Genomic DNA, 18,910 nt, shown 5'->3' with positions numbered 1-18,910 from the left:
AACCAGCTGGAAGAGCACTCCAATAACCCTTAGAGAATTTGTGGGATCCCGCTTTAAGTATTCCTTTTGCTGCTGCTCTCTTGAAGTCCTTACAGCAGGATCGGTGCCATCAGAGGCGTTATTCCTGAGGTTTCGTACAGGACACGCAGCCTTTCTTCAAGCACTCTCACAGCACGTGTATAAAGCTGTTGTGCCAGGAGAACTTCAAAATCCCCATTTGCCTTGAAGTTGGTCACACAGGCAGGCCACGTACAGCACGTCCCTTCTGGTGCTCACCCACACGGTAATGCCACAAATGCCTTTGTTCTGTAAAGACCCAGGCTTTGATTTAGTTCTGTAATATCGCCACATTTCTGGGTTTTGCTCTCGTATTATTTCTTCATGTTCTGCTCTCCCCATCAGGTGTTTGATTGCAAGCTTCATAATAGAAAAGCGATTGCTTTGGGAAATACGACGCCTCACTACTGTCCGATGGTGGCTATCGGTTTATGGAATTAAACTGAGACCCCACCTGTGTAGAGGCTCCATGAAGAGAATTTGCTTTGTAGAATTCGGCTTGCGTATCATGACTGGCTCTGTCTATAGCGTTCAGAAGCCCACTCTTCCTTTCTCGTGATGTGCTGAGTAATGACAGGTAGCGCTCCCCTCTGCAAATCCATACGCAGGCTTTGGCTCATGGCTGTTGTGAAAGTTGTGTTGTTGTGTTAAACAGTAACCATTACCTTTCGTGCCTATAACTGATCATTGGCTTCTGTATTTCTGTCAAATTCGACAACAATCACCTCCTGAAGCTCTAACAAAAGGCAGAAATTCCCATGGTGCTTCTGGCAATTACACATTAGTCTACACGGAGACAGGAGATTACTTGCTGATTCCTGTTTGCGGATTCCATTATGCATGCTCCAGTACATAATGTTGTGTTAATCCTTTAAAACAGCGTAGCTAGAAAGAGCCTTTCAAAATCGTGCTATTTTGCTTCTATTAAATATATATATATTTATATATATATATATATATCAAAACCGATGAATGCCCTGGAGTCTCCTGTAACCACAGGGTTTTTTAAGATGAACGCTACCAGGAATTTACCGGCCTGGTAGCTGGACTGGACCACGTGGTGATCTGTTCTCTTTTGAGGATATTCATTTCCTTTCCATCACTTTGAAGTGATATGCTTGCCGTCTTGCCATGCAAGAGTAATAGTGGCGATGAAGACAGCTTGGTGTTTTATTGTGCTCTAAAATAATTCCATTAAGATCTAGTCTCTTTTTCTTGAGATGAATTTCTGTTTTCTCTTTGCTGGGTTTGCTCGGCTGCAGGCTTCACCTGCGATACTGTCCTGACAGAGACCTACGTTGCGTTTTGGGCTTATTAAAATCAGGTTTTAGACTCATTAGCTGCAGCAGGGTTGGACCTCACCCTTGCTTGAAAAAATGCAGTGCCATGTAGTGCTGTGCTCTGTGAAATGGGATTAGGGCTGGGAAAACAGGGTGCGATGAGAAGTTTGGCCATACTGCAAACCTGGCCTGCCAGGCTCAGCCCTGCCCCAACTTTGGGATTAGCTTTGCAAGCAGGAAATGTTTCTTATGGAATAATCCCTCTAATAATGGAAAGAAATTCTCCATTCCTAAAACACAAGGTGCTACATCCAGCAGAGCCTTCTCTCTGCTTTCCTCTCTCCCATCTTAAACCTGCGTGGTAGAGAGCAGCAATATTATCCGTATTTTGCAGATGGGGAAAAGAGGCGCTAAGAGATTAAGCCCAAGGTCGCCCAGGAAGTCTGTGGCAGGACCAGGGATTAAATTCAGCTCTCCTGGGTCTTCGCCCAGCGCCTTAATCACAAAAACCCACCCTTGCCTCCCTGCTTTTCTATTATTTAATAAGCCGCAAAAAAAAATGCAAATTGATTTAATTAAAGGAGAGAGCAAATTTCTAATTTCAGCCTGGATTCATTCTATGGTTATGGAAATTTTGAAGAATGGATAATAAACATCTGTAATTTCTTTGCTCGACAGATGTGTTTTCATTTACACAGCTGTGCAAAAATGATATTTATATATGTTGTGATGTATAATTTTAGCCTAGAAACAGATCTCATGTTGGACTACCAAGAGGTGTCATTTTCTGGCTCATGGAATAATCCTATTTCTGGCAAAAAGTCGGTCATTTTTCTTCCCGCAGACATGGTTTCTTCCTTTAAAGTGTCTCTAAAAATTATTTTATACTTGATGAAGCAAATCCTCCAAAGGCTTCATTATTCTGATGGTAGCATCATCTGATTGAATATTTCAATCATAATGTCCTTTGGAGAATTTGAGCAGTTTACCCTTGGGATTTGGGAGGCTTGTGTTCATGTGTGTTCCCGAGGTTTTGAGGAACTGGTGGAGGAAAGGCAGATAATTTCAGATGCAGGGTGTTCATATGGGAGGTAGATGTTAATGTTTACTCTAGCCATCGGTCGGAATACATTAGATTGCCTCCTTCCAGTACGAAAGACACACACGCGGCTACTTTGGGCCCTGCTCAGCAAAGCAGCTAAGCATGTGCTGATTTTTGAGCACATGAGCGTTGTCTGAGCGATGTTCCTGCCGTGCATTATTAGTGAATTGCAAAGGTTAATGCAATAACGTGTCACTTGTCAGATCTGCCTGCTGGGGACATAATCAAGAAGATGCACGTTTACTGATGCCAGGAGGAGGTTTAGTGTTTGTTCAGTGTTTAAATACCCCACAGAATGGGACTCTGTCCTGCACGGGTGGTGCACCAAGCTCTCCCCATGCCCCTCCATGACGTGGCCAGGCTGCAGCATCCTATCCTCAGTCATTTATTCCTATCACCTGGCAGGCACACCTTTGACAATGCACAATTCGGTGGGTTTTTCATGCAGATTTTCCAAAAATTTGAGCCAAAAACTTGAGCCCCATGCATGTGGCTGCAGTCCTGTGGCTTTGGCAAGCTGCAGAGCACTGGAGCTGCTCTGCTTGGCAGCAGTGCCACCGCTCAGCTCCTCCTGTCCCTTCGGTCCTGCTCCCCTTCGTGCCCTGATACTGCAGGACTTTGGGGCCGCACCTCGCTTCTACGCATGGGTGTGCTGGATGTTGGGTGTTTTGCAAGACACCCAACATCCCTCTGCGAGGGACTGAGGGGGAGGAAGGAAGCTTTTCTGCCTTCCCCTTTAATGTTCACTTACTGAAAAAATAGCCTGAAAAAAATCAGTGTTTGTTTTGATAATTGAGCTCCTGCAAGGATGCCGATTTGGGAGCTTTCTGTAGGACTACGGCAGCCCTCGGTACCCCATAGCCTCCTGTCTCTCCCTCGCATCCCCCGGTGGGTTTATGAGAGATTTTGGCACCCACCTTTGAAGGAGGAGCTCCCCAGGCTTACATTGCCGCGTCCGAATTGCCGCGTGGCTGAGGACTACTTGTTAAGGTTGTTCTGCTTATTTCAGGCGCACATTAGGTTTTATGAACTTTAATGAACAGTAAGTAATAAATTCGCTGAAGAAATTGGGTTAGCCTGTGATTAACATTCAGAGTGATGCAGATGAGTGTACCAATGATGGGAACATGTGCTCACATCATGATGAAATGCAGATGAGAGGCCCTGGAGCAAGCCCAAGGATGTGGGCCAGCGCAGTTTCATCTCTGTCAGCTTTAATCTGATCTAAAGTGAGCGCGCTACCGGCCTGCGAAAGGACTCGCAAACCCTGGAAAGGCCTAAATCCAACTTTTGTTTTCTATTAGAGGCTATTAAAACATTTTCTTTACAATCAAAGCACCACCACATGAAAGAGCGAGAGCGCTGTATCTAAAAACAATATTTCTAGCAGTGGGGAAGAGAGGGGAAAATGGTTGGTGGATGCCTCTTGATTTGGTTTAGCTTTTATAACATGCTGCTTTACTGAGCAGTCATTTTAGTCAATTGAAACCCAGCTGAGCCTCATCGTCTCGTGGCAGCACCGTCGTAGAGAACAGAGGAGAAACCCACTCCCCCCCAGTTTTAAATGAAGTGCAAAGTAACGCTAGAAAGGGAAAGAATAAATCAATTGTAAGTGGTAATATATGAAGTCGGACAGAAAATGATGAGAAATGAAGCAACTGGTCATAGGAAATTGACCTTGAAAATGGTGTTTATCTTTCGGACACAGTGGCTGTGGAGGTTGAGGTTTGTGCCTGAGGGCTTGGGCCGAGGGGGAATGTACACGGCAGCTTCTTTGCTGGGAGTCTCAGCTGAGTTTTGGGGAGTTCCTTACAAGATCTTGTACTCTGACGGGCTTCCCAGCGGTGTGACAGCACCTGGCAAACAGCATTTGTGCCTTTGTGCCAGTCTTATATTTTGCTACGCTGAAAGATCCTGTATGTTTGGGACCAGTGATTGCCCAGGGTCAGGAGAATAGCCATGACCATGTAATGGATGCATGCACAAGGAAAAGATGATATTTTTACCCGACTTTAATTTCCATACAAATAAACACATTAAAGCAAGTAAAAGGACAAATGAGTAATGTAAGTCACCTCGGCTATTTTAAACTGTAACACCTACTTACACCAGACGGGTGCTTACTGCGGTGTTACATACATCTTTGTTTACAGTAAAGGTACAGAAGGGTGCGGGAGACAGAACATACTGGGTTTTAACTGAAATATTGGGAGCAGAAATCAGCTGACAGGCAGGGATTTCAATGGCTTGTACCTTTACCGAGGGCAGGCGGTCAGTGGTCCTGCAGCCTGGCAGCAGGCTGTGCCGCGGTGGGGCCTCTCCTGCTCTCAGGCACCTTCCTGGTGGGTGCCTCCGTTACCATCAGCTGAAAAATGAGGGTGTGAGTTCCTTGTTTTGATGGTGAGTAAAATAACCTGGTATTAATACACACTGTTGCATCACCAACACGAAAATCCTTTATTTTTACGTTGCTGAAATGTTACAATGTTAGATCAGGGTCAGTGTAAATCCGCACCACACCGGTGGGCTCTCTGGTTTGCTCAGCTGGTTGATGTGCTCGGTGACCCCATTGCCAGCCCAGATTTTCTCTCTCTGTGTCAGTCAGACAGCAGGCACACGCAGGAAGGTCACCGGGACCAGGCAGAAGCCCTCAAGTTCCCTGTGTTTTGTCTCCCGTAGATTTTGACTTGCACCTGAGCTTCTCAGCGGCAGGAGAAACTGCTGGTGTTAGCCACTAAAAGATGCAGCCCAGGAAATGTGTGAACAGAGGGGTTGCTTCTGCTCACACCTTGTCTCTGCGTATGTAAGGACTTAAATTCCCAGGTGGGACCGTGGTGGGTCTGGGAGTGCTCCAGCACCCAGCTGGGAGCGATTCCTCAGCCGTTTGTACCCGCACGCCTCTGCTGGGATAGGGTCTGGCCTGGGAAGTGCATCCAGAGCAGGGGCATGGAAACAAAGGAGCGATGTGGGCAGCGGGGACGTGTCTGCTGGTGGGAGGAGGAGGGGGGCAGCGAGGGGAGCCCCGCTCGGTATTGATCAGGTGCCGGTGACATTCGGGCTGCTTGTGTTATTACAGCGCTTGTGCTCGCTGGAAAACTAACAAATAATAAATCTAAGCACTGTTATCAGACTGCAAAAATAAAGGATTTTGAAGAAAGCCTCCTCCAGATATTTAAAATTCAGCAAGCTTTTTTTTGTCCTGGGTCTTGAGATGTTAATGACTTTGACTAATTGTCAACACCACCAATTACTATGACTGATACCTTATCATTTCCCACAATGAGCAATGCTAATTAAAATTGATTGTGCTGCTGTTCTGGCACAGCAGCAAGTTTCCTTTTCATTTTTTGTTTAAACATGAGCTTATTGTGCCGATTTGGTGAATTAAATAAGGAAAGCTCATTATTCTGATGTTTATTTTTGAGCAGGGGTTTTAAGCCACATTGGAAGCCTGTTACAAGTGTCAAAGAAATAGAAGAGCTTGAATGAATTGCTTTTTAGGAGTACCAAAACATACACCTAATAATAATATTTAGCACTTTTGTACCACAGTGCTTTCTACATGATCACATTTCTGTACAAACTGAACTACTCCTATTATCTCTGCGAGGTGGGTAAACACTATTACTTCTGTTTCACAGATATTGAAGCTGAGACACAGGAGCTTTGATTCCCTAATAGCACTGCACTTCAAGCTATTGAATTAGATTACAGATAGCTGTCTGACAGCACAGCGAACTAGGAATCAGACCAGACACTGGTTGCGATATGATTTGCAAGACTGACTTGCTTGAATTTTGTACACACTTGGCCTTTTATTTTGCACTTCATTTTTGAAACTATGATTTAATTTTTTTCTCCCGAAGTTAGGATCAAGTCTTCCTTTCTGCTGGCCCACCTTGTGCTGGCTCCTGCCCTTAAATTTTGATTATACATGTGCAGGGTGCAGCCATGGATAAGGACTGGATTTGTGCATCCTTGCATTTTCCTCGTTTGTGGTGCTTGCTTCATCAGCTGAATCCCCTCCTGTCCCAAAGGGCTGTTCTTCATCACAGGAAAGCTGCTCACAGGCAGCAAGGCTGGCTGGTTGTGGCATGGGATGGTGCCTTGAAAGTTGTTACGTATCTCCTGTGAAATGCTGCAGTATTTCGAATTCAGCTGTTGTTTATTTTGTTTGTTTTTTAATGTGACCTTTTCCATGGGGAATGTTTATGGGATATGTTATCAACAGAATGTGTGCTCTTTGAACTGTTCTGCTGGTGTTCTCTTCTTAAGTGGCTGATTGCAGTTACTAGCACAAGTCTATGACCTTATCCTGCATGAGATTGATTTAATTGGAACAATTGATTCCTTTCACGATCAATATGTAATGAGTTAATATGTAATGAATATAAATGCATGGAATTGCCCTAGGTATTCCTTACTTCCTGCTACTTAGTCCAGAAAATGTGTCAACTACTTCACGTGGTGAATAAAAAAGTCTTTTAAATAATTCTGAATGTTTGTAAACAAGATCTCTCTGAGGTCTTGACAGTAAAGGAACCCAAGTTTGCCTCCCCGCTATCTTGCATTAGCAGTTTTAGAGGAGTATGTCAATCAAAAATGTTTATATTTATTGGGAAAAAACTTGTATATGTCTGGCATTTGAAAGCAAGATAAAAATATTTTTATCACAGAAATATCAGTAGCAAAAATATCTGAAAAAGTAAATATTTCAGTCCTGAATGTTATTTCTTGATTATTTTCAGCTACATGAATTTCTTCTGAGCATTGGTTTCTCTCCTGATCCTGATAAGAGCTAGGAGCAACCTTATAAATCTGTAGTGCTCCTTATGTCACAGCACCATGATGGATGCCAGTACAAATCTTGCTTGCTGCAAAAACGGGGAGGTCCTGCCTTGCCCACCACTCATCATTTGGGTCTCCATCAGGACTGGCTGTGGGGACCCACATCTGGCTGAAAGCTAATCCAAAAAATAATAATTTGGGGGGTAACCGGCAGCTTTATGTGTTCTTCTGAGTGGCTATGTGGCACCAGACGGGTGGGGCTTGGACTTGGGATCATGCAGCAAGATCACCTCTAGTACAGCAGCATGGTTTGGAGCCGAACTGATCTGACCCTTCTGTCTCTCTAATGGGGCTCCCCTGAGTGTTTCACCTGGCTGTGTTTGTTTTTTTTGGGAAAGGGCTGGGAAACGGTGCTGGAGAAGGGCAAAGTGTTCTTCCTAGAAATAGCAGGGAAACAGCTGAAAAGTACTGGCGTGTACTCAGCTGACACACGCTGATGGCACCATTATCAGAGGATAACGTGCTGCCATTAGCACGCAAAGCTGTGAAATAACATGCGGAGTATGTCTTTTGAAGCACATTGGACCTAATTCTCCTCTCATCTGTACTGATGTCTCTCGGTGGACTACGGTGAAGTTGCTCATGATTTACAGCGTAGAAAACCAGAGAGGAATCACGGCTGACTGCCTTCCTCAGTGTAACTAGCTGTACGTGGGAGCAGAAGATTTCACTTTTCTATATCCAAACGTCCCCCGGAGTTTTGTTGTGAAAAGTTGGTTATAAAAATTGAGAGGGCGAGGGGGGGAATATGTCATTTGGGTTGTGAGTTGCTGTTAATTAAACTTCAGTGTGACACATCCTTTATGTCAGGGGATTCCTGATTCTCATCTCAGTGGCCTGGTAGAACAGAGGAGCATCTCCATTGAGATCAATGCTCATTATTATTTTCCTCATTATCATCATGATCCTCATCAGTATTTGTTCTACAACACTGGCTGTGGAACGGAAGCACGGGGAGAGATGACCCTTGCACGTTCCTCTCCAACACCCTTCATTTTTAACAGACAAGAGGCTGGGAGGGGAAAACAGCACTGAATTCTTCACAGAGAATTAGACACAGCTACACGGAAGTCAAAATCAGCCTTTGTTTCCACTGTAAATGACACAGTGAGCTAATGAGTTGTCTTTATTTTCATCAGAGCGCCAGCACTCGCACAGGGGCTGGAAGGCACCGCGTGTGACGGGGCGGACATTTTGAGGCCTTGTTGGTGTGTGGGGCTCACGCATCTGTGTCAGGCAGGGACCGAACAGGAGGTGGGGATGGAGTCTGCCCAAATAACAGGCAAGACAGCAGGTTAGGGCGGTCATGTTTGATAAATGTTATTTGGAGAGAGAAGATCTGACATGGGAGGTAAAGTCTGCAGCCATGGCCTGCTCGTGCTTGGTGCTCCAAGTGGGATGTTGGGAACTGTTCTTGTATCTCCTCAGCCACAAGGCGTTTGGTGATCTGACCACCTTGCCTTGCTGGGTGACCTCCTGTACAACCAGGAGCAGGGCCCACAGAAGAGAGGTGTTTCTTTGACTTAAGGACCTGGACCTTTCTGCTTAAAATGCTTCAAATCGGTTCTTTTGGGCACTCCACAGAAGAGAGTCGTGTCAGCCGGACAACTTGTTTGGTTTGTGGTGTGTGAGGAGGGGTGGGATTTGTGTGAGATGTGTTCTGACAACCAGGTCATGATCCCCCAGCTGTCCTCTCTTTGCCAGTTTCTCTTTCTGCTGAAAAGTGATCTACTTTTTGGGGTCGGGGAGCGGATGGAGCGTTAAGGCCCTCTCAGAGAAGAGGTGGGTTACAAACATATTCACGTGGTTGTACGCTATGCTATAGGAAAATCTTCGGCTATCTCTCTGAGGAAAATCACAGCTCAGAATATAACAACTATTGAAAGCTTTTCGGGTTCCTGGAAAAGATCAAAACTAGTCAGGATCAGCCTTGCTTCCAGCTTGATGAAAGAGGTGTTAATCCTGCTGCTCATAAAGAATTTAAGATGATAAATATATGAGCCACAGCCTGGAAGATTGGAAGAACACTTAAATAAATGATAGAGGCTGGATTGACAGAAAGGCTGTCATGCTGGGATCAACTTTGCCCTCTTCTGGGCTAGCCAGTGCCAGAATCTGTGAGCTTGGCGGTGATGGTGGCTTCAAGATCCATCGGTCCCTTTTTTGTCCCTGCCTATGGACAAGGTTGTGTCATTCAGACACTGTCTGCAGGTCCGGTATGATGCACTTAGCTCTCTGGGGGATGCTGGTTTGGAAGCAACCAAAACATCCTTTTTGGGTTGCCTTGGCTGGCTGGCCCCACGCCCACCAAGCCCTTCTCACTCCCCCTTCTCAATGGGATGAAGGCAGGGGGCCGAAAATGAGATAGCTGGGGAGGGGGCCGTGCTGGGCCTGCACATCCACGTGGGAAAGAGTCGGGTTTGATGTCAGTTCCAAAACACAGCTGTGCCTTGTGTTTTCACCTGGTAGCTGTTATCTCCCCTTGTGGGGTTTGTGGTGAGGTGCAAGTGTTTCTGAAGGTAATAATTTTTTTTAAATGCTTATGTAAGGGATTAGCTATATTTCTGAATATCTAAGTAAAGATAGTATTGGTTTATAAAACAGAGGATGATGCTAATTTATTGCAGAAAACAAACAGAATACTTTTTTTTTTTTTCTTGAAACGGAAAAGATAGCATTGCAAGTTACAGAATTAATGTGTCAGTCTAAGAAAACAAAACAAATTTTCTTCCTTCCCCTTCTGTCCAAGACAGCTGCAGTGTTGAGGGTGTGCTCAGGTTTCCCCTCCTGCCTTGTGGGAGCAAGCATGCTTTGAGCCCAGTGTCACCCCAGCATGTGCTGGAGGTTGCTGTAGAGACCTGGCTTGGGGAGATGTCTTGGTTACACCAAAATGTTTTGTGGGTCAACCTTTGAAGGTGAACTTGTGTCATATTAGAGCGTTTGCTGTGTGTAGGAGGAGGTTTGGGGCTCTTAGGGACCTGGAGAGGGTGGCAGGCTGCTCCCTTGTGTGAGCGATATAACCTGGCGTGTTTGCATAACATGTGGGTTAATGGGCTGTGGCTCAGGCTTGCCAGAACTTATCCATGACCATAGCACTGCGGTGATGTTTGACCTCTTCTGGTCCTGAGCCAGAGCTGTGTCCCCTTTGGGGGAGGTCTCTGCTGCTCTTTGCAGCCAGCTACAAGTCTGAAGCTTTTTATGCATTTAAAATGGCTGCTGGGGAAAGAATGCACAAAATATTTTCCTCTTGTGAAAAACCCTTTTACAGTTATAGGTGTATGTTAGCATTACGGATTTTCCTGACCTGTTTTGTTGAAAGGCAGAGAGATTACCGATGTGCATCTGCACGTGCTGAGCAGCTGCGGGCATACAGGGCTGGGTGTCAGGCCGGCTGCGAGGCTTGTGTGCAGCAATTTGCCCCTCTCGAGCATGGCACAGCTGATGAGCACAGCCCCTCCACTCACAGGAAGCACACAGACACTCACCACGACAGATCGGAAACAGCCACTGCTGGAGACTCATGAAAAAAGTCTATTTTGTGCATGGCAAATAGCAGGATGTTGCATATCTTTCATTAATAACTCTGAATCCATTCAATTAGCAGTAAAAATATTTTTTTTATATGTTAAGTCTAGTGATAAAGTAACACCCAAGGAAAATACTGATCCCTACCTTAACCTCTTTCTCGTAAAATAGGAATTTTCATCGTTTCACTGGTTTGTCTGTGAGCAGCATGTGCTGGAGTTCACAGAACATCTTGTATGGATATCAGCTCTGCTGTCCTCTTCCCTTCTCTTCCCTCCACCAAGACTGACCTCTCTTTCTTACCCTTTCTGCAGGCAATGAGCAGCAGTGTCTGCTCGATGGGTAGAAAGAACAGAATGCCTTCTTGTGACACCGGGAAGAAAATGATCCAGGGAGTTACAGACCACTAAGCCTTTCATTTGTACCTGGTAAACTGGTTGAAATGATAAGAAAAAAGAAAACATTTGGGAGGCGTTGATAAGATCAGGCTTATCCAGTAGAAAGGTAGTGTAGGATATGGTTGGAAGTGATAGGGAAAGCCTAGACTTGATGACCCAGCAGGTCACTTACAGGCTTTCACTCTTAATCTCTTAGAAGTCTTTGAACTTGTCAATAAGAAACGAAGAGAGAGGAACTGGTTTATCTCACTTATTTGTGATATCGAAAGGTCTTTTGCAAGGCCTCTCACAGAAAGCAGTCAAAAATACAAGGCAGGTAGGTGAAAGGGAAAAAGTATAGTCGTGAATCAAAAAGTGAAAAAAAGATAGGTATAACTGGGTAACTTTCACCACGGCACAGGGTTAAACCAGAGGTTCCTCGTATGTTCCTAAATCCAGTATCAGGTCTGTGGTCTGGGATGGAGAAGAGGTGGAAAGGTAGCTGGATCTGTGGGCAGATCAGTGAGGTCGGTCAAGTCCAGGGAAGACAGTGAGGAAGCTCAGAATGACCTAAACAAACTGGTAAATATGTGACACAATGTCCAAAAAATATTCAGTGTTAATGGATGGCGTTTACCCACCTTGTGGTTTCTGCTTGAATTCGCTATAGAGAAACAAGAAACAAAGCACACCCTTCAGAATTGCAGTCCCTGTAGGAGAAGGTCTTGTTGGGGCTGTTAATGGGATAAGTTATGACCTGTTCCCTTCACTGATAACCTCCCCATGAGGGTCCGCGTTTCAAGACAAAACTGTAGTGGTGGCTTCAGACTCCGATTAATGATCCTTTTTTCAGAAGTACAGAAGGGCGAGACAAACACAGAGATGGTATTATCTAAACCCAGCAATGGCTCTTTGTTTCAGGGTAATCCCACCAGTGAGGGAACCCAAATTCAGAGGCTTCACATACCAGTACGAATAATATCCCAAATTGGGATATTAAGGATAACCTGGGATTTAAGTTAGCTTTTCTCTCTCCTTTTAGACACTATATCTCATTTATTTTAAACAGCTGTGTCTGTGTCTTTGTCTTACACAGACACTTTGCATAGGAATTAAAAATATATCATTTGTTTGCTTTGCCTGCTGGTTTGACTGTTGCAACTGAGTGTTCCCTGTACCATGGATTTAAAAGACCTCTGCACCTCGGAATTGGTGCAGAATTGCCCTGCCATGCCTTCCCCTCCCTTTTGCTTTTCCCTAACGCCTTTTAAAGCCAGCTAAGAGCCACTAGATGTCCCTTTCAAAGCAGGGGACTGAAGCCCTGGCTGTTGGTAATTAGCAGGGAGAGCCTTTTAAGGAATTGAAAGGTTGCATTGTTGTGATGTGGGAAACAAAAGCTGAATAAGAAGTGTAACACTTAACTATGGAATTCCGCTTTATTTTTCTCTAATGCAGGCTAAGCTGCCTTACAGCAATCTTTTAAATGTAATGATTGAGACTATTATAGGAAATACTATACAAAGCAACATTTTTTGCAGCCTAAATAATAAGTAGGGCAAGGTTTTAAATGAGGCTAGAGTAATGAATGCTGTACAATAATTTTGATGATAAATTTCCCCGGAGGATAAAGTGGAAGAACAGAAGCAGGCTGTATTTAATCATGCAAAGTTAAAGGAATGCAGACCAACAAATATTTATAGAGATGTACAGTTTTTTCTAACCTTTCCTGAGATGTTCTTGCCCCTTTTTACCTGAGAATACCAGAAAATCGGGCTTTTCAGTGTGTAATAATTAGGAGGAGGAATTGACCACACAGGGTCAAGTGTTCCTTTGATGTGGTGCACAGAAATTCCCATTTCTTTGCATGAAGGAGGACTCAGACAATAGGACACTTGTTTATCACAGCTATTTCATTCATCAGTGAGCCTGAAAAGCTTTTTCGGAGCAGATATACGGCATGAGATGACGTGCTCTGCAGCTGCTCTTCACCTAGCGCTGACCCAAGGGGATATCCCCCCATACCGCAGACTTTGCTCCCAAAAGTCATACAGCTGCCTCCTCACGATGCTGCCTGCAGAATAACCAGAAGGACTGCACATTGTGTTGTGGAGGTGAGATCTGTGTTTCCATGTACAGACCGAGCTTGAAGACTTCGCCACATGCTCCATCACCCGGTGTAGACCTGCCATTCCTGTGCCCGTACCAGTGAGTGTGCTCCTCAGGGGCTGCTTGTGGTGCTCCTTGGCTCTGGTTACTTCTGCTCTTTGTTTTCAGGAAGCAAGCACAACTTTAACAACTAAGAGGCAGAAAAAAGTCACCGCTGATGTTTGGGTTAGCGTGTTCCTGGCTGTTCTGCAGGGACACGTGTACTTGTGCTAGGGTTGGGCAATAGTTCCTTGTAGCATAAGGTTGGGAAGTTTTGTTTTATAAATCTTAAAATTAGGGTGGGTTTAGCGTACGTTAGCTCAACCCGTAATGGTATTCACTCTGCAGAGTGGAGATCTCGGTATGGCTGATCAATACTTAAAGCATGTATTGATTTCCAATTTAGATGTTAACTTTTTAGCTCTTAGAAGTGCTCTTGATATCAATTTTCACCTTGCCTGGTATTCATTATGAGCTGAACGTTATGACAGTAAATGAGCTGGGATCTCCTTTGGCAAAACGATGAGTTCTAGTGACTTCAAGACAAACTTGCAAAGATTTACTTGTCCTGTGAAGCGCTACGGTAGCATGAAATATCTGTGTTTAAGGCAATGGCCTGAGGAGTGCATTTATTCTGGCCTGGCACACACTTCCTCTAGTGTTTCTTAATCTGCATAGTCCATCCCTGAAATGATATAATAATCTAATTAATAGTGCTGTTTGTTATGTTCATGTTGTTTTCTCATCGTAATTCATAGGAGGTGAGCCAGAGGGCCACAGCTCGCGTTGCTGGGTGGCTGGGCTTTATTTAAGCAGTAGGGCACACATGACAAGCAGAGCGTTCCTGTGTGATTATACCTCCGCCAGTGTTAGGAGCCGCAAGGTCAAAAGGCTCAGTGACTTTAACTACCTGAGAAGTGCCATGTAATCCCCAGCAAATGGGCTGTCTGCAATGTCTTATTGCTGTATCAGGGAGGGAATTATTTCTTTTTAAAGGCAGACACATGAATTACCTCTGTGGTTGGCACAGGCGTGACATCACCGCCTGCCAATCAGAAATCCTCTTTGTCTTGGCTTTTAACACCTTAATTTCAAGCTCAGATCATCTGCTTTTATTAAAATGGTGCTTTATCCTCTGTGTGCTCTGACCATCCCCAGTGCTGCTCATGATGTGCCTTTGTATTCCTCCAGTGCAGAAGTTTTTGCTGGGATAGCGGACAGAGCTCGCTAGTTAGCTGTAGGTTGGTGTATGTTGCTTAAGGTTATTGTAAGTGAAAGCTTGTGCCTCAGTAAAAGCGTCTCAAACACTATTAAAACTCAGGAACTCGAGCAATCAGGGGAGCAAGGGGAGGGCAGACAGCAAGGTAAGCACTTCAGGATCCAGGCAGCATGGCTGTGATTTCAAAATCAATGTTCAGCTATCAAATTCTTTCAGCCCAGCACTGTCTTTTCCTTTTTTTATTGACAAATATAACCTCAAAATAACAAAATCGCCCTGATTTACAATTATTGTTGATAAAATAAACACAACATGGGTTGCAGATTTGCTAGCCTGAGCAGATGAGGAGCAGACCAGGAGGAGGATGCTGTTTCTCTCGGTGGTATTGGAAGGACCATTGGTGGTCACTGCCACGTTGCTGCTGCAGCTGGCGGGTGCTGCAGTGTCACAACCAGCTCAGCCCTTTCAAATTCAATACAAACCTCAGGAAGGATCAGATTTTGCAGCGGTGTCTTTATGTAGGGCCATGAAAAGTTGCTGTTCAGCTGTGGAGGATTTGGGGGGCAAAGCAAGAGGACTCATCATCCTGTCAGAGGGCAGAAATTTAACAAATAGTTTTAAAGGCTTCAAATAAATCCATCTCCGTAACGCGACTGCAGTGCTTTTTTCTATAGGTGTGTTATAGAGGTAATGATACCTCTACAGTGAACTCAATTAACCTTCTGCAGCCTTCCGTGTGACGGGGGATCCTAAATCTTCTTTTTTATGAGCGTGTGTGCAAGATTTGAAGCTACTTTGAGCTGAGAATTAATAAATGCCATTTCCTAATTGGTGCCCATTTGTTTGTTTTTTACAGCGAGAGAGACATGGTGGCCGTGAGCGGGATCTAGTGTCCATGGTTGAAAAGAGCTTTCTGCCCAGGAGCAAGGTAATTTTACTTTTTTTTTTTTTTTATTAATAAAGGTGCAAATCTGTTGCTTGTGTGGCTGCCGTTTGAGAGGTTCTGTTGCTTAATGGTGTTAGGAGATGATCTTAAGAAATTCAGCTCTGTCTCAGTGGTGCTTTGTGGTAACAGGCACTGATTGCCAGTGAGAACCATGCGACTCTCCTCTGTTTGAGACCTGGTGCATGTTGAGAGCCCCTTGGAAACACCACAGAACAAGGTTAGGTAGGAAACGAGTGTATTTAGGTGTTCACAGCTCAGTTTTCCTACAGATCTTGCTTTTGCTCTGTGATACATCCTGGGAGGTGCATGTTGCATCAGCCTCCTTGGTAGTGTACGCGCCTGCCTTGCCTCTGAGACCTTCAGATGAACACATTGTGCACGGAGCCGAGCGTTTCGTCTGGGAAGGAGGATGTCAGCAATAAATGAGAAAACAAGAGAAATGGATGATCCCCCATAATGCATACCCTATAATATAATCATTGTTGTTTGATAAAAGAGACAATTCTAGCACCTCTCCGTGCCCTGCTAGGTATGTCTGGATTTATTATTCAAAAAGGCACAATCAAATCTCTTCATTCAGTTGACAAATGGGAACTATTCAATTCAGTATCTGCCTCTTATTTATAGCACGTAGCGGGGTGATTTATACGCTAGCTGCAGACCTTCCAAAACAGTTTTAATTAGCAGCATTGGCTATTAGTGAGAGTCCTGTAGCTTCCCTGGCATACGCGTCCCCTTAAAACTGAATGGAAACCTTGCTCTTTGCCAGGCGATGCTCCTCTTTTTTTGTGTGCTGCCAGCAGCGAATGTACCTGTGTTGGAGCAGTGAGAGGATGCTCCGAGGGGGCGGTCAGGGGGAAGTCGAGGGAGGCAATGCTATTTATTGCTGTGCCTTGGGGAAACAGGGCAGTCCTTGGGGCATTGCTGCTGACATCACACCCGGGTTTGCAAATGCCACCGGTGACCTCTGTTCTGAGAACAAAGCAAGCAGGGGAGATGCCCCAGCCAGCTGCTCGGGCTGCCTGCGCAGGTGTCTCTGGATTCTGCTCTGGATTTTGTGCTTGGAAGATGATGGATCAGAGCAGGCAGGAGCCCTCGCCTGAGCGTGTCCTGTGGTTGGAGCAGTCACTGCGTTAGTCTTCCTGCGAGCACTGTCTGATGATCTAAGTGAGTATTTCCCTTACCCGCAGAGCTGCTCGGGCTCGGGGTCTAATTGGTGCCCCCGAGGTAGAGAGCAGAGGGAGGCGCAGCACGGAGGTGAGTGAGGAGAGGCACTGGTTGGAGGCTCTATTATTTTCACGCATCTGGTAGGAGCGTAATCCCTTTGACACCTCTGCCTATCTGTCAAACCTGCGAGCAGCCAACAGGTTCAGAAGTTATTTGGGGAAGCAGTGACTGACAGAACAATTGCATGGCTCTTGTTTTTTTTCCTTTTCTTTTTCCAGGAAACCAGGCTAAAAAAGCAGACAAAACATAAAGAGCATTCTTTGTGTTTTATGTGGTGTGTGTAGCATGCAGAATGGCCTGTTGTTGTGCTTCCACTGATTCCTTTTTGACATGAGCAACGCAGTCATTCTGTCTTTGGATCAAATAAGCCTTTGTACTACTTGTCACCATCATGCCATGTCTCCGTGTGTGTAAATCCTGTGTTTGCTGCAGCCCCTTGTGTAAGCTCTGCTGCTGCCTGCGGTGGGTGGTTCTGCTCAGTCTCTTCAGGTTTTCTGCAGCAGCTCGCTGTCACTCAATGACATTTACTCTGGAGAGCAAGTAAACCTTGGAAAAATCTTGAGTTTTAGGTTGACAATAATATGAAGAGAGAGGCCACGAATGTTGGGCCTGATGGCTTGGTGTCTCTGCATATCCTCCTCTTGCAGAAGGCCAAGGAAGCAAGTTGCGTTTGAAGGAGGTAAGGCTGGCAAGAGTTTGTTGCCAACGTGTTTGTGGTTAGAAGACTGATGGGAAAACGAGAAAACATGAGGTGAGGACAAAAAAATCTGCTACAGACAAGCCTGAAATAAACGTGGTCAGAAGGAAGAGCAAGCAGTGAGTGGAGCAGCAAGTGGCAGGGGTTCCTGGGGTTTGCAAGATGTGATGGGCTCCGCAGCCAGGACAGAAACCCAGCCTCTGGCTGAACACAAGCTAGATTATTATCATTATTATTGCCTAGGTATTTTTTATTTCCTATATTGAGCGTATCAATAAAGCCCATTGTTTAAGGAAGCCTTCCCGTTACTAATACATTTGGTCTATGAGCCCCAGGAGCACTGGTAGGTGAGCTGGCTGTGGGTACCACACTAAGTGCTTTTCTACTGCACTTCTAGTAGAGTGCAGGACTGAATTTGGTAGTGTTACCTCTTAGTAACTGGAAAGTGAAAAGCTTTCAGTGCATCCGTGTTGTAGAACTGGCTTTGATGGATAGATAGGCCATTATGCATTTCATTGTGTTTAAATTTGGCCTTAAATTAGCAAGATTTCCTCTTAAAATTCCTCTTTTCCCCAACATTTTGAAAACATTTATAAGGCATGAATTGAGAATGAAAAGAAAGAGGAGAGGGAACAGTTCTGTTCATAAACACTTAAAGATTAAATAATGCATTAGGCAGTGGTACAGACTGAACTCTGCCTGAGAAAGGTACTTCTAAATTACCAAAATATTAACACTGTAATTATTGAGCATGGATAATAGTTATGAATTATGGATCAGTCAGGTTAGCAAAATCGCAGCCGCCTACTGGAGAGAGAGGTATGATGGGAACACGAGGGAAGATGGCTGAGGGTTTAATTCCTCTCAATATTTTCATATTCTCTCTCTGCTAAGGAGGTTGCTGCAAGAGCTGACCAGGGGCTAGAGCATCCCTGCCTAGGGAGCAGCTGCTCCATGGGGGGCACAGTCCCCGTGGCACCAGGGCATTTCCATGGGCCAGCCCAGCTGGTCCATGGAAAGTGGTGCTGGAGGGGTTAGGGACCGTTGGGGACCATGCTCTAACTTTGCTGATGACCCAGTATCTCATCTGGGGAAAGCAACTTCCCACTGCCACCTCTCACCTCCCCTGGTGTGGAGTGAAGGTAGCATCGTGTCGTACCCTGCAAAGCGTTGTGACATCTAGCAAGGAAAAGCACACACAGAGAATATTAACTCGGTGATATCCGGCCAGCTTCTTGCCTTTTCTCCAGCCAGATCCATCTTCTTCAAATGAAACCAGTTTTGCTTTTACTTCATCTTTTTTTTAGAGGATGTTGTAATGTGTTTGATTGTTTGGAGTAAACTTTTGAGATGCGGTGACCTTTGTTAATCAGGAAGGGTTTTTTTGAGGTCTGCAGGAAGAATTAATCATATGCATACTGTTTGCTTTGAAAAGTCTCTTAGTGAATCTGGGATTTCCCAGGTAGCTGTCGAAAGGTCAGAGGCTG

The 18,910-nt window shown here is 45.0% G+C and overlaps 1 protein-coding gene across 4 annotated transcripts in view; it reads left to right on the top strand.

Annotated features, from left to right (window-relative positions):
• The window catches only part of DAB1 (DAB adaptor protein 1), a 430,095-nt gene that overhangs the window by 177,482 nt on the left and 233,703 nt on the right, over positions 1-18,910 (top strand). For all 4 annotated transcript variants that reach the window (XM_072041491.1, XM_072041484.1, XM_072041485.1 and 1 more), the window contains exon 2: positions 15,410-15,481. The gene's annotated coding sequence lies outside the window, so the exon portion shown is untranslated. The remainder of the gene's footprint in view (positions 1-15,409; positions 15,482-18,910) is intronic.

This window comes from Anas platyrhynchos, chromosome 8 (assembly GCF_047663525.1).
Source record: "Anas platyrhynchos isolate ZD024472 breed Pekin duck chromosome 8, IASCAAS_PekinDuck_T2T, whole genome shotgun sequence".
NCBI classification, from domain to species: Eukaryota; Metazoa; Chordata; class Aves; order Anseriformes; family Anatidae; genus Anas; species Anas platyrhynchos.
The sequence above is the reverse complement of the archived record's forward strand: the minus strand, read 5'-3'. Positions and strand labels throughout refer to the sequence as shown.